The sequence below is a fragment of the Euprymna scolopes genome, chromosome 13, assembly GCF_053919585.1.
Source record: "Euprymna scolopes isolate OS-2025 chromosome 13, ASM5391958v1, whole genome shotgun sequence".
In the NCBI taxonomy this organism is placed as follows: domain Eukaryota; kingdom Metazoa; phylum Mollusca; class Cephalopoda; order Sepiida; family Sepiolidae; genus Euprymna; species Euprymna scolopes.
Genome location: NC_136494.1, coordinates 107,477,090 through 107,492,924, shown reverse-complemented (window position 1 = coordinate 107,492,924; position 15,835 = coordinate 107,477,090). Strand labels below are relative to the sequence as shown.

The 15,835-nt window shown below is 39.4% G+C and overlaps 1 protein-coding gene across 2 annotated transcripts in view; it reads right to left on the bottom strand.

The window, feature by feature from the left end:
* Nucleotides 1-15,835, bottom strand: part of LOC145292145 (integrin beta pat-3-like) — a 106,029-nt gene that overhangs the window by 60,136 nt on the left and 30,058 nt on the right. The gene's annotated exons all lie outside the window — the stretch shown is intronic.

Below are 15,835 nucleotides of genomic sequence, written 5' to 3'. Positions count from 1 at the left end.
TCCATTGTCTCAAGAATAAACGGAGACTATAATTTTAAGAAATAATTAAATGATGTTAAACATAATATTAAAAATCGAATTAAAAGAGTTTGCCTGTCAAGTAAGCAACGAAATATTTTACAGTATTTAATCTGTATATTAAAACTGTACTAATAGCGTAAATATTCTTCGCAGAAATAAAAGCCTATTTTTAAAGTTTTATATATATATGTATATATATATGTGTGTGTGTGTGTGTGTGTGTGTGTGTGTGTGTGTGTGTGTGGCCAAGATCTACTCGGTTCGTGTGTTAATTCGGAGATTTTTTATGAGTAGTTTCCTTTGCTAGTGGTATGCTTGTCTCATTCACCTCGCTTTGATATTTATGCTTATTTTCGAAGATAGTTATCAATGCTTTCTTAAAGAATATTAATGCAAGAGATTTTACATTTTAAGAACAAAGTGTACTATCGGTTCTGATACTACTCTTCATCCTTTCTTTACTCGATCCTACCAGACTGAGGAAATTTCTGTTCTAATCCAGAGTGTCTCTTTGTTGGAGAGCTGTGTTTCCCCAACGTTAAAAACAGAACCTGTGTCGAACTCTGCCCTCTTACGAAGGCAAATTAATAGGAAGTTAACATTTTCGGTTTGGTTTAGTTTGTTTTAGTTCGATTTGGTTTCATTAGGTTTAGTTTGATTTAGTTCGAACCAACGAAACGGCATTTGTAGGCGGGTTAAACCGGTTTAATCCGAAGGAAAAAGTTTCTATGGAATATGAAAGTCACAAGCGAACCGCAGTCGCATGCATATCCCGGCCAAAGGGATTTGGCGACGTCAGATTTTTTTAGTTATTGCAGAGAGGTGTCGACTTCTTCCTGTATACAGTTTTCGATATTCCTAAATTGTCACCCATCTAGTACTGACCAGGCTCATCGTTGCTTAACTTTGTGATCTAACAAGAATCGGAGGTTCAACATGATTATGCCGTATATATTTCGTCTGGTTCGGTTTTATTTGGTTTGGTTCAGTTTGGGTTTGAGTTTGGTTAGGTTTGTTATGTCTATTTTACGACACATCAACACTTTTTAGAGGCATTTAATAACTAACTACAATATCTATAGGAAACGATGCATTGTATGCGAGAAATTGAATAAAATTTCCTATTTTACTGAGATATGGAGTAAATTGTGATTTCAGATATTCTTTAGTTGTGAGCATGTTGTTGGCACGGACAAACTATCGTAGTTTTGTCTGTTTAGTAACATAAGCATTTTCTTTAAAGTTTCAACAAAAAATATAAAAGTAATCGTTGATTTTAATTTTACAATTTTTAAATCAATTTTAATAATCACATTTTCGGAGAAAAAATGATATTTGAACTTCCCTTCCTTTCGCAATCAAATTTAGTTTTTAATAAACAAAAAAATGTCCTTTTTTTAATAAAGAAAAACATATCAAGTAGCTGCTGCGGTTGTAATTATTAAAGGGACTTGTATTATGGTCATCTCATTTCAGCAAAATAAGTTTAAATTTAGTGTACCAAAGCTTCCGGTTCAAACCCATTTGCCACGCGACCAAATGCCTTTCCTACTTGTCCGGAATAAGTTTACACACCCGAGAAGAGCAGATTGGGCCAACCATTAAGCGTCCAATGGCACTCGACGATCGACAGATTTTGAACAGTTAAATTATGTAAAATAAACGAGAAAATACCGGAAGTTTTATTTTTACTCAGGCCGGATGTTGTCAGGCCATTTTTACTTAATCAAGTAGACGTTGAGTAGATAGCACAACTGTTGCAATATTTTACTATGCCAGGGGATTGTTGATGACGTCAGAAACAGCCGATTTGCGGTTTGATACAGCCGCTTGTGTGCTGGATAATAAGTTGGCGTTAGATTAAATTAAGTGGTAATGTTAAGCTATCGAATAGAAAGATGGTCATTATGATAGGCTTAGTAATGGTAAATGAAGTTACGTCCATTTAATTTGTACGAGCCTTTAAAACACTAAAAGTTTTTGTTGTAAACGGCGGCGAACTTTAAATTAAAATAAATAACATAAAAACATTTTTTATACAAATATGTCGTTTATTCCGAAGATTACTTTTTGACGTTTATAATTTAAATACAATTTTGCGCGTACATAGCATAAGTTGGAAGTCCAATTTTCACAAACTCTACGCATTTAAGTAGTTTGTATTTCTTTTTTTTAACAAAGGAATCACCATTTATCAAGGTTCAGAGACCACTCGAGGATAAGGATTAATAAGTGCACAGTGATCAATGGGAAAATGACGTAGTAATTGCTATGTGGAAATTTGGTAAATTGGACTACTTAAGGGGAACGGCTCATCAAGAACTTGTTTACGTTGGACTTGAAGACGACCATATTATAGACAGCCAGAAAGCAGGCAAATGGAAGAGAGTTCCATAGGTGTGCAGTTCTAATAAACAAGCTTTGTTCATGGAATCTACGTTTAGGTTTTTTTTTTTTTTACACAGTGATCACCACTTATCAATGCCCGGAAGCCACTCAGGGATAAGGGTTATTGCAAGTACATTACGTTAGTGAGGAGATTTGCTGAAATGTTTACTTAAGGGGGCGGTTCATTAGGAATTTGTTAACATTGGACTTGAAGACATCCAAGTTGTAGTCCGGAGGGAAGCAGGCAGACGGAACAGAGTTCCACAGGCGTGCAGAAGCTTTGTTCATGGAATCCGCGTTTTGATTTAGGCACAGATATAGAGTGGGGGAAATTTTTCACAGTGGATTCAGCTAGACGGTTGTTTTTCGTGAAAGATTGGCGAGGGGGGACCAGAGATTGGAGTTCAGACGAGCATCTGCCATGGAAATAACGATAAAACAAGGACAGGCTCGCAACGTCTCTTCTGTGGGAGAGAGGTTGCAGGATAGAGAAAAGGGCATCCCCCACTAAGCCACGAAGTCTATTTTGTACTCTGTCAAGGCAGGATAGGCTGTTTTTAGCAGCTCCTGTCCAGATATGGCAGCAGTATTCCATCCTTGGACGTACTAGGCTTTTATATAGATAGAGAATTGCATCAGTAGTGAGATATCTTCTGGAGCGGTAGAAGGATCCCAGCATCTTTGCAGCGACCCTGGCAACAGACTTGATGTACGTGTTCCATTTCAGATCAGGAGTAAAGGTCAAACCCAGAAGCTTGTCAAAACACGGGCCTCACCCAGACGAGAGCCATCCATCACAATTGATGCCAGATGGGGATCAAAGCGTTGATGATGTAAAGATAGGAGTTTGGTTTTGGATGCATTAAAGGTAACCAGCCACATCTTCCCCCACTGAACCACGCGATAGAGATCAGAGGAGAGAGAATCAGAGAGAACTTTGTCATTTACAGCCTTTGATGTGTTGCCGTAGATGGTCGTGTCATCAGCATAGATGTCAACGAATGATTTAAGTATGTATTTAGGGAGGTCATTGATGTAGATCAGAAAGAGAGTTGGGCCCAAGATTGACCCCTGAGGGACACCAGCATTTATATTGCAGGCCTCCGATTTTTGTCCATCTACCACTACTCTTATGAGCCTATCAGAGAGAAATGATTTAATGATTGAGAAAACATTTCCAGTTATACCGTAGCTGGAAATCTTGTGAAGTAGACCCTTATGCCATACCTTGTCGAAGGCCTTTGATATGTCAAGAGCAATTGCCCTAGAAAGGAAACCTTTGTCAAGAGATTCACTAATCCTGTAGTATATAATCGTCAGCACATCTGCGGTAGATCTTGCAGAGCGGAAACCATATTGTGTGTCACTAAGAAGGTTATTCCTGCTGAGGTGGTTGACTATTTCTCTATTTAATATGGATTCCAGCAACTTACTCATAACACACAGGAGACTTATTGGTCTGTACTGAGAGGAGGATGAGCGATCACCTGAATTCTTAAATACAGGGCAAACTGATGAGGTCTTCCAGGGAGTCGGAAAGCACTTCTCCTTAAGGCAGGGCTTAAATAGTTTCGTAAGTATGGGAGCAAGTTCTGGTTGAAGCTTTTTTAACACTATAATTGGGATGCCATCAGAGCCAGTTGCTTTACTAGAATCTAGGTTCTTTATTAGCTTGGCCACCTCATGCACGGATATTTGTATGTTACCTAGCTTGTTCTGGGTTATAGGAGGAAATATGGGGAGTTGATGGCCTTCCTCGCATAGGGTAGAATTAGCTGCAAAGTTCTTTTCAAATAGTTTGGCCTTGTCTGACGCTGACGAGATGACCTCTGGTCTATTGATAATGGTTGGGATAGAACGCACACTTCTGTTCAGGATCCTATTTGTTATTTGCCAAAACTGGTGGGATCCAAGCCGCTGATCAGCTACCTTGGATTTAACAGACTGGGCATATAGCTCTCTTGCATTTTTGATTACTCTTTTACAGTGGTTGCTGGCAGACCTGAAAGCAGCTTTAGTCTCAGGACATCTATTACGTTGGTAGCTATGGAAAAAGTGATTTCCGTTCGCGATAGCAGCAGCACATTCTGGGAAGAACCATGGCTGGCTGTTAGGTTTTTATTGGAATTTTTTAGATGGTATGAATTGGTCTATGCCTACAATTAACCATTCAGTCAGATCTGATACTATAGAGGACACATCCTTTTTAAACATAGAGTGCAGAGGTAAATCAGATATGAATGTACGGAAGCTATCCCAGTCAGCCATAGAGTATCGGTATACAGTACGGTGGAGGGGTACGTCTGGGGGCTTCTTACATTTCGTTTTTATCTTAACTGATACGACGGAGTGGTCGGAGGATCCTAGAGGAGAATGAACGGAACATGAACATAGCTGAGGGGAAGTTGAGAGAAAAAGGTCCAAGAGGCTTGCATATTGACCGGGTGTATCGGGCACACGGGTGGGTTCGCGAACAATCTGAGTGAGATGATAAGCAATTGCAAAATCATGACAAAACCTCCCCTCATCATCTGTCTTATTTGAATGGGTCAGCCATTCCACGTTATGGACGTTGAAGTCACCACATATGCGGATGTTAGCCGAGGGATGTGAAGACAGTATGTGGTCTATTTTCTCAGATATGCTCTTAAAGATAGTAACTCCACTGTTGTGGGGCCTATAGAGGGCAAATATAAATGCAGTGGTGTTAGCAAGTGCAACCCTGAAGCACATATAGGGTAAATTAAGATCTTCTCTAGAGATATCCTTGCCACACGGGAAGCCATCCTTAATGTAGGCACATATTCCATGCCCATGGCGATCTTGGGGGTTAGATTTAGCTGTTAAATGTGAGTATCCGTTAATTATGAACTCATCTAGGGAAGTGGTCGGCCCTATTCCAGTTTCACTTAGAAATAATATGTCCGGTTTCGTCTCCTGTAATTGGGTTTCAACCTCTGGAAGGTTGGAATGTAGACCCCTGATGTTGGAGAAGGAGACCTGGTAGTAGGGGTCTACATTGGAAGATGGGGTTCTAGCTTTAATCGAGTTTTTATTCTGGAGATATTTCATGTTGAGGTTTTGGGATTTGTAGAATAGGTCGGCATACTTGGTTAGAGCAGTACAGAGAGGGAAAGTACAGATAAAGAGTGGGACAATTATTGATAGTGTTTTCAGCTAGACGAGTGTTTCATGTGAAAGTTTGGCGAGGGGGGGACCATAGATTGAAACTCAGTGGAGCACTTTCCATGAAAATAACGATAAACCAGATACAGGTTCGCAACGTCTCTTTTGTAAGAAAGAGGTTGCAGGGAAGAGAAAAGCTACGAAGTCTATTTTAAAAGAGAAAAAGCTACGAAGTCTATTTTAAACTCTGTCAAGACAGGATAAGATCTTTCTAGCAGTCCCTGTCCAGATTTGGCAACAGTACTCCATCCTTGGACGTACCTGGCTCTTATATAGGTAGAGAATTGCATCAGCAGCGAGATATCTACTGGATCGATAGAAGGATCCCACCATTTTCCCAGCGACCTTGGCAACAGATTTGATGTACATGTTTCATTTCATATCAGGAGTAATGGTAAAACTTGTAAAAATATGGAGCCTCCCCAAGATGAGAGCCATTCATTTCAATTAATTTCAGATGGGGATCAGAGTGTTGATGATGTAAAGATAGAAGCTTGGTTTTAGATACATTAAAAGTAACCAACCACTTCTTTTCCCATTGTACCACATGCTCAAGATCAGAAGAGAGAGAATCAGAGAAAACTTGGTCGTTTATGGTCTTTGATGTACTGCCATAGATGGTAGTGTCGTCAGCATAAATATGTACGAATGATCTAAAGATATGATTTGGAAGATCATTGATGCGGATTAGGAAGAGCCCAAGATGGAACCCTGAGGGACTCCAGTGTTAATACTGTGAGCTTCTGATCTCTGGCCATCAACCATTATTACTTCGGTAATAATGCACCTAATGTTGCCTTCCAAGTGATCTATCGTGTTTGGTTTACTTGTGTAGACATGAGAATTTACATATTCCCACAAAAAAGTAATCGAATGGGGTTAAATCATACGAATGGGGTGGTCAATTAAGGTGATCAATTAAGATGGTCAATTAAGGTGGTCTATTAAGGTGGTCAATTAAGATGGTCAATTAAATTGGTCAATTAAAGTGGTCAATTAAGATGGTCGATTAAGGTGGTCAATTAAGGTGGTCAATAAAAGCGGTCAATTAAGGTGGTCAATTAAAGTGGTCAATTAAGGTGGTCAAGTCCATTTCGTGAAATCATTTATCCTTCAAGTGTTTCTCCCAGTAAATTGATCGTATCATTTACAATTTGCATACACTGCTCGGATGTCAGTCTCTTCGTGATGAATTGTCAAATGAATCTAAACTAGAAATTACCGATAGTTGCCAAATTTGCAATTAAAGAAAATAGAGTTGTCAATTTAAAGTTCGCCGCATCTAAATTTAAAGCTCAGACAGACGACGGGCGGTTTATCTTATGGAGATACTTGAGTATATCATGAATAAGATCCGTCTATTTAACTAGGCGAGTTTAAGAATTAAAATATACCAAAGGACTGAGACGTTTATATAGATGATTGTATTACATAACGAGAACCGTTATTTGTAAGTGGCAAATTAAGTAACACCTTGAAATCCAGTAGTGACCCCAGAACAGAAATCGACAAAATCACTTGATTCCCGAGCGGAGATTTTCTATCTTTTATCTGGCGATACTTCTTTATTTCTTTTTTTTTTTTTACATGAAGGTCACCATTTATCAAGGCCCAGAAGCTACTCGGGGATAAGGGTTATTGTGTGTACAGTAATCAATGGGATAGTATCGTAGTAATAGTTAGTATTGGAAATTTGATAAAGTGTCTTACTTAAGGGGGCGGGTCATCAGGAATTTGTTTATGTTGAACTTGAAGACATCGAAGTTGAAGTCGGAGGAGGGGACAGGCAAGCGGGAGAGAGTTCCACATGCGTGCAGTTCTAAGAAAGAAGCTGTCTTCATGGAATCTACGTTTTGATTTAGGCACGGATGAAGAGTGGGGGAAATTACTGACAGTGGTTTCAGCTAGTCGGGTGTTTTTCATGAAAGATTGGCGAGGGGGGGACAGAAATTGGAGCTCAGACGAGCATTTGCCATGGAAATAACGGTAAAACAAGGACAGGCTCGCAACGTCTCTTCTATAGGAGAGAGATTGCAGGGAAGAGAAAAGGGCATTCCCCACCTTTGATGCATCTAAAACCAAGCTCCTATCATTACATTATAAACGCTCTGATCCCCATCTGGCATCGATTGAAATGAATGGCTCTTGTCTAGGAGAGGCCCCATGTTTTGATAAGCTTCTGGGTTTGACCTTTACTCCTGATCTGAAATGGAACACATACATCAAGTCTGTGGCTAGGGTCGCTGGGAAAATGGTGGGATCCTTCTACTGCTCCAGAAGATATCTCACTAATGATGCAATTCTCTATCTATATAAAAGCCAAGTACGTCCAAGGATGGAGTACTGCTGCGACATCTGGGCAGGAGCTGCTAAAAACAGCCTATCCTTCCTTGACAGAGTACAAAATAGACTTTGTGGCTTAGTATGGGATGCCCTTTTCTCTTCCCTGCAACCTCTCTCCCACAGAAGAGACGTTGCGAGCCTGTCTTTGTTTTACCGTTATTTCCATGGCAAGTGCTCGTCTGAGCTCCAATCTCTGGTCCCCCCTCGCCAATCTTTTACGAAAAACACCCGTCTAGCTGAAGCCACTGTCAAAAATTTTCCCCAATCTCTATCTGTGCCTAAATCAAAACGTAGATTCCATGAAGACAGCTTCTTTCTTAGAACAGCACGCCTGTGGAACTCTGTTCCGTCTGCCTGTTTCCCACCTGACTACAACTTGGATGTCTTCAAATCCAACGTAAACAAATTCCTGATGAACCTCCCCCTTAAGTAGACATTTTATGAAATCTCAACACTAACGTACAACGTACTGTACATGCAATAACCCTTATCCCCGAGTGGCTTCCGGACCTTGATAAGTGGTGACCTCCTTGTAAAAAAAAAAGAGCAATTGCCCTAGAAATGAAGCCTTTGTCGAGAGATTCGCTAATTCTATGAGATAAAACCGTTAGCATGTAGATCTAGCAGAATGGAAACCATATTGCGTGTCACTAAGAAGTTTATTTCTGCTGAGGTGGTTGACTATTTCTCTATTTAATATGGATTCCAGCTTACTCGTGACACACAGGAGACTTATTGGTCTGTATTGAGAGGGAGATGACTTATCACCTGAATTCTTAAATACAGGGCATACTGATGAGGTTTTCCAGGGTGTTGGAAAGCACTTCTCCTTAAGGCAACGCTTAAACAGTTTCGTAAGTATGGGAGCAAGTTCTGGTTGAAGCTTTTTTAACACTATAATTGGAATACTATCAGGACCAGTTACTTTACTGGAATCAAGGTTCTTGATTAGCTTGGCGACCTCACGCACAGATATTTGTATGTTACCTAGCGTGTTGTGTGTTGTAGGAGGAAATACGGGGAGTTGATGGCCTTCGTCGCATAGGGTAAAATTTGCTGCAAAATTCTTGGCAAATAGTTTGGCCTTGTTGGATGCTGACGAGATGACCTCTGGTCCATTGATAATGGTTGAGATAGATCGCACGCTTCTGTTCAGGATCCTATTGGCTATTTGCCAGAACTGGTAGGAACCAAGCCGCGTTTCAGCTACTTTGGATTTAACGGACTGATTTTACAGTGGTTCTGGCGTTCCTGAAAGCAGCTTTAGTCTCAGTGCATCTATTACGCTGGTAGCTATGGAAAAAGTGATTTCTGTGTGTGATGGCAGCAGCACATTCTGGGGAGAACCATGGCTTGCTGCTAGGTTTTTGTTGAAATTTTTTGGATGGTATGAATTGGTCTATGTCTACAAGTAACCATTCGGTTAGGTCTGATACTATAGAGGACACATCCTTTTTAAACATGGAATGGAGAGGTAGATCAGATATGAATGTATGGAAGCTATCCCAGTCAGCCGTAGAGGATCGGTATACATTACGGTGGAGAGGTACGTCTGTAGACTTATATTTCATTTTTATCTTAACTGATACAACAGAGTGGTTGGAGGATCCCAGAGGAGAATGAACGGCACATGAGCATAGCTCAGGGAAGTGGAGAGAAAAAGGTCTAGAAGGCTTGCGTACTGACCGGTAGTATCGGGCACATGGGTGGGCTCGTAAACAATCTGAGTGAGGTCATAGGCAATGGCAAAATCATGACAGAACCTCTCCTCGTCATCTGTCTTATTTAAGTGGGTCAGCCATTCCACATTATGGACATTGAATCACGGCAAATGTGAATGTTAGCCGCAGGATGAGCAGACAGGATGTGATCAATTTTCTCAGATATACTCTTAAAGATAGTAACGCCGCTGTTGTGGGGGCGATAGAGGGCAAATATAAATGCAGTGGTGTAAGCAAGTGCAACCCGGAAGCACATGTAAGGTGAATTAGGGTCTTCTCTAGAGATATCCCTGTCACACGGGAAGCTATCTTTAATGTAGACACATATTCCATGCCCATGGTGATCTTGGGAGTTAGATTTCGATGTTAAGTTAGAACATCCTTTACTTATGAACTCATCTAGGGAGGTGGTCGACCCTATTCCAGTTTTGCTTAGAAAGAATATGTCTGTTTTCGTCTCCTGTAATTGGGTTTCAACTTCTGGAAGATTGGAACGTAGACCCCTGACGTTGGAGATGGAGACATGGCAGTAGGAGTCTACGTTGGAGGATGGGGTTCTAGGTTTATTCGTGTGGTTTTTTTTGTTTGTTTTTTTTAGATATTACATGTTGAGGATTTGGGGATTTGTGGAACAGGTCAACATACTTGGTTAGAGCAGTACAGAGCGGGAAAGATAGAGAGAAAAGACGGGAGTTTTTGTTTTGTAGAATATAATAAGGTAAAGCCATTACAATTACCCACTAGTATGGCATCGAGAGGCCCCACCAGAAACTACTGCAAGGTCCAAAATCCATTTACCAAATGGCAATACAGCAAACCCAGTACTTTGCACCTGCTGATAAGACAGCTTCCTTAGTGGTTAATCCAAGGTTCGGGTCTCTGATTATCAGGCGATTAACGTCAGCCCAGATGAAAATGTTTACCTCCAGCACCCTTACTAGTGACATGGCCGCAAGGATAGACATAGAGACAAAAAAATTTCCGGCATCTCAGACTACTGTTCACGAAGTACTACCGACCTGGGAAGCAGCTTTTTCTTCCCCCTTTGTCAGAAACATCACTCATTGGAATGAGGACTGAGGGACAGAAAAGGAGAAGCGAGAGTTACTGGAGCTGCCGATAACACATCCACTGCATTATCTACTCTCCATTAAAAAAAATGGTAGGAGGGAATTATTAATATCTACTTAGTAAGAGTCATTTGCCCCATCCCAGTTTAGGATAGTGCTTGAAGATAGTTTCCCCTCCCATGTTAATCCGTGGAAGTTTTTTTTTGTTTTGTTTTTTTTTTGCTTTAGATACCTCGAGGTATAACCTTCGAGCTTCACCTTATAATTAAGTTCCAATACTGGGAATTGTGAAGTCGGCTTATGTTTTTGGATTGGAGAATCTCATTTAAGGACTGGTTTAGAGTTTTACCAGGCATATTTGACAAAAAAGATTTAAAAACAAGAAAAATAGCAAAACAGGATAAGTAAAGTTAAGATGTTTCGAGTTTTAAGTAAAAACTGCAATAAGAAAAAAAAGCATATATATATATATATATATATATATATATATATTTGCTTATTTATATATATATATATATATATATATATATATTTGCTTATATATATATATATGCTTATATATATATATATATATATATATATATATATATATATATATATGATACATACTGATAAGTGGTTTACAACACGAGCTGTAAACCTGGTCGTTACATGTTCGAATCCAGAAACCCTTTCATCAACTGGCCTTGTATCTAACCTTCCCGAAAATAATGTAAATAAAATACTTAAGCAGAGAAGATAAAGAGTGTAGCAATAGGAAAATTATCCGTCTATTTATCAGTCTGTTTCTCTGTCTGTCACACACACCTACGAAAGTAATACGTCTTTTCCCTGTTTTCTGTGTTCTCCTCTTTCTAATTGGTGTAATGAATATGAGTACACCCGGGTCTTTCTTCCTTGTAAGAATATGATTGGCTGGTTAAGCCAAAAATACCGACTGGTAAAGCCACCTGGAAAGACGTCGAAAGGTACGCAAGCCTCACGCTAGGAACATCCGCTTCGACTAAGACACTCGTTCCGAACGGCTAAACAATGTCGTCCGAGTGATTGTATCCTGGATCCCCAACGATGACACGAGTATATAACGTTTTATACACGCATTGTACGTGAAAACGTAACACCTTGAAGCATATAATAGTTAAAAGCTGATAATAGAACAGCTATTAGTAGGGTAATATCGAATCGCTTTTGGACGAGCGCCAATTAAAAGATGTAGTGTCATTTGCATATATAATTAGTGTAATTAATATGAAGTGGGTAATACGCTATAATTACATTGATACACTGACCTTTAGGCAGACTGTGAAAGTTAAAAGACGTTTAGCCAGTTCAATACGAGTTGGATGGCAATATGACAATACTAGGCGCAAAATGCACGAAAACAGCGAAACCTTTCTACAAAAGAGTAACTTTTAGCCAGTACTGTAGTATAACTGACTATGCCACACATGTGTTGACCCAATGGAACAAATACCACTTTAACGGGAGGTTCTGTTCTCCATCATGTAATAAAGTGCTACGGATAATGACGGAAAATTCACTGACCAAATTGGCAGAGTGACTTGGTTTATCTGTTTTACGGCATATTCATTGCATCATTTAAAGCAAAGAAGACTACTTATTGAAAAATAAATGATTGTCATTTTAGTCATTTATATAACAACTAGCAGGGGCGCCCAGCATTGCCCAGTCGTAAAATACGCTTAAATACAGAGTGGTCGCTAGAAAAGCGGGAAATTTATCAAACAACGATTTACAAGGCACCAATCAAAAAATAGCAATCACGCATTTTATTCGTGATCTAATCTGATCTTCAAATTTCCCGCTTTTCTAGCGACCATCTTGTATAACATTTTAATTTACGCTTATTTCGTATTTATTATTATAGAGTCAATTATTTAATGCTGTATTGTACCTAATATGTAGTCATAATTTCAAAAATAAAAAAAATATGATTTGGTGCAATCAGCTAGAATCGAAACTGAAACCAAAACATAAAAAACATAGTTTCATTATTAAAACTATGTTTTTTGAAATTATGTCTATTGAAACTATGTAAGTTAAGCAAAGACTGGAGATTATTTGTACTCAATATGGTTGGACTGTGGAAATGCGTGTGAATTTTATTAAATACAAACTGTTTTCCATGACAACAATGCTTTTGATAGACAAGATGCAAGCAAGAACGGTCGGACGGTTCACAGAGATGTATAATTATCTAGATACGCTAAGGAATTTCATGTTCATATCATGTCTTCATAGTTTATACAATTAGAAAATGAGTTTTGTGGTTAATCGGATGGCGCTAAAGCAAACACTTCCGATTTCACCTGTTTTAAAATGAATTGTTTCAAAATCGAATTATGTCTGATCATCGACTAAAACAGTATAACTTTAAATATTATATCGTTTTAACAATGATTTATTTTTGAGTAAAGGTAAAAAAGAAACGTGAAAAGTCACTAAAGTATTCGTTTTATTTATTAACTAATATTTAGCTGACAATAGCAACTAATTTTACCAGAGAGAAAAAAGAAATGTGCTGTTAATGTTATTAAAAATGACTAATATTTATTATTTCGATATAAATATTATTAATGATTACAGTAAATTATGCAGATAGGTTACGAAAGCAAACAATAGAATTACAATAGGATGCCACTATGTCGATATAATAATACGCTGAAGCATTTAATGTTCGTATGAACGTTATCATCCTTCAGACATTACAAAATGAGATGATATGCTCAGCAAAGTCATCATTGATTATCAAGTCAATGTCGTTAAGATAAAAAAATTAATAAATACTTCCGACCTTATCGATTTAAAAATATTTTTCTAAACTCAGTTCTGTCATAAATAATACAATTTAAAATAAATACATTTAACAAAGTGAAATTTGATTTTATTGTTTTGAAAATATTTCATTTTTTTTTTTACACAGTGATCACCACTTATCAAGGCCCGGAAGCAACTCAGGGATAAGGGTTATTGCAAGTACAGTACGTTAGTGTGGAGATTTGATGAAGTGTTTACTTAAGGGGGCGGTTCATTAGGAATTTGTTAACATTGGACTTGAAGACATCCAAGTTGTAGTCCGGAGGGAAACAGGCAGACGGAACAGAGTTCCACAGGCGTTCAGTTCTAAGAAAGAAGCTTTGTTCATGGAATACGCGTTTTGATTAAGGCACAGATATAGAGTGGGGGAAACTTTTGACAGTGGATTCAGCTAAACGGGTGTTTTTCGTGAAAGATTGGCGAGGGGGGGACCAGAGATTGGAGTTCAACGAGCACCTGCCATGGAAATAACGATAAAACAAAGATAGGCTCTCAACGTCACTTCTGTGGGAGAGAGGTTGCAGGGTAGAGAAAAGGGCATCCCCCCACTAAGCCACGAAGTCTATTTTGTACTCTGTCAAGGCAGGATAGGCTATTTTTAGCAGCTCCTGCCCAGATATGGCAACAGTATTCCATCCTTGGACGTACTTGGCTTTTATATAGATAGAGAATTGCATCTTCTGGAGCGGTAGAAGGATCCCACCATCTTTCCAGCGACCTTGGCAACAGACTTGATGTACGTGTTCCATTTCAGATCAGGAATAAAGGTCAAACCCAGAAGCTTGTCAAAACACGGGGCCTCACCCTGACGAGAGCCATCCATCACAATTGATGCCAGATGGGGATCAGAGCGTTGATGATGTAAGGATAGGAGTTTGGTTTTGGATGCATTAAAGGTAACCAGCCACTGAACCCCCACTGAACCATGCGCTCGAGATCAGAGGAGAGAGAACCAGAGAGAACTTTGTCATTTACAGCCTTTGATGTGTTGCCGTAGATGGTCGTGTCATCAGCATAGATGTCAACGAATGATTTAAGTATGTGTTTAGGGAGGTCATTGATATAGATTAGGAAGAGAGTTGGGCCCAGGATTGACCCCTGAGGGACACCAGCATTTATATTGCCGGCCTCCGATTTTTGTCCATCTACCACTACTCTTATGAGCCTATCTGAGAGAAATGATTTAATGATTGAGAAAACATTTCCAGTTATACCGTAGCTGGAAATCTTGTGAAGTAGACCCTTATGCCATACCTTGTCGAAGGCCTTTGTTATGTCAAGAGCAATTGCCCTAGAAAGGAAGCCTTTGTCAAGAGATTCACTAATCCTCTGGGATATAACCGTCAGCACACCTGCGGTAGATCTTGCAGAGCGGAAACCATATTGTGTGTCACTAAGAAAGTTATTCCTGCTGAGGTTGTTGACTATTTCTCTATTTAATATGGATTCCAGCAACTTACTCATAACACACAGGAGACTTATAGGTCTGTACTGAGAGGGAGATGACCTGTCACCTGAATTCTTAAATACAGGGCAAACTGGTGAGGTCTTCCAGGGAGTCGGAAAGCACTTCTCCTTAAGGCAGCGCTTAAATAGTTTCGTAAGTATGGGAGCAAGTTCTGGTTGAAGCTTTTTTTACACTATAATTGGGATGCCATCAGGGCCTGTTGCTTTACTGAAATCTAGGTTCTTTATTAGCTTGGCGACCTCATGCACGGATATTTGTATGCTACCTAGCTTGTTCTGTGTTATAGGAGGAAATATGGGGAGTTGATGGCCTTCCTCGCATAGAGTAGAATTAGCTGCAAAGTTCTTTTCAAATAGTTTGGCCTTGTCTGACGCTGACGAGATGACCTCTGGTCCATTGATAATGGTTGGAATAGAACGCACACATCTGTTCAGGATCCTATTTGTTATTTGCCAAAACTGGTGGGATGCAAGCCGCTGATCAGCTAGCTTGGATTTAACAGACTGGGCATATAGCTCTCTTGTATTTTTTTATTACTCTTTTACAGTGGTTGCTGGCAGACCTGAAAGCAGCTTTAGTCTCAGTGTATCTATTACGTTGGTAGCTATGGAAAAAGTGATTTCTGTGCGCGATAGCAGCAGCACATTCTGGGGAGAACCATAGCTGGCTGTTAGGTTTTTGTTGGAATTTTTTAGATGGTATGAATTGGTCTATGCCTACAATTAACCATTCGGTCAGATCTGATACTATAGAGGACACCTCCTTTTTTTAGTGCAGAGGTAAATCAGATATGAATGTAC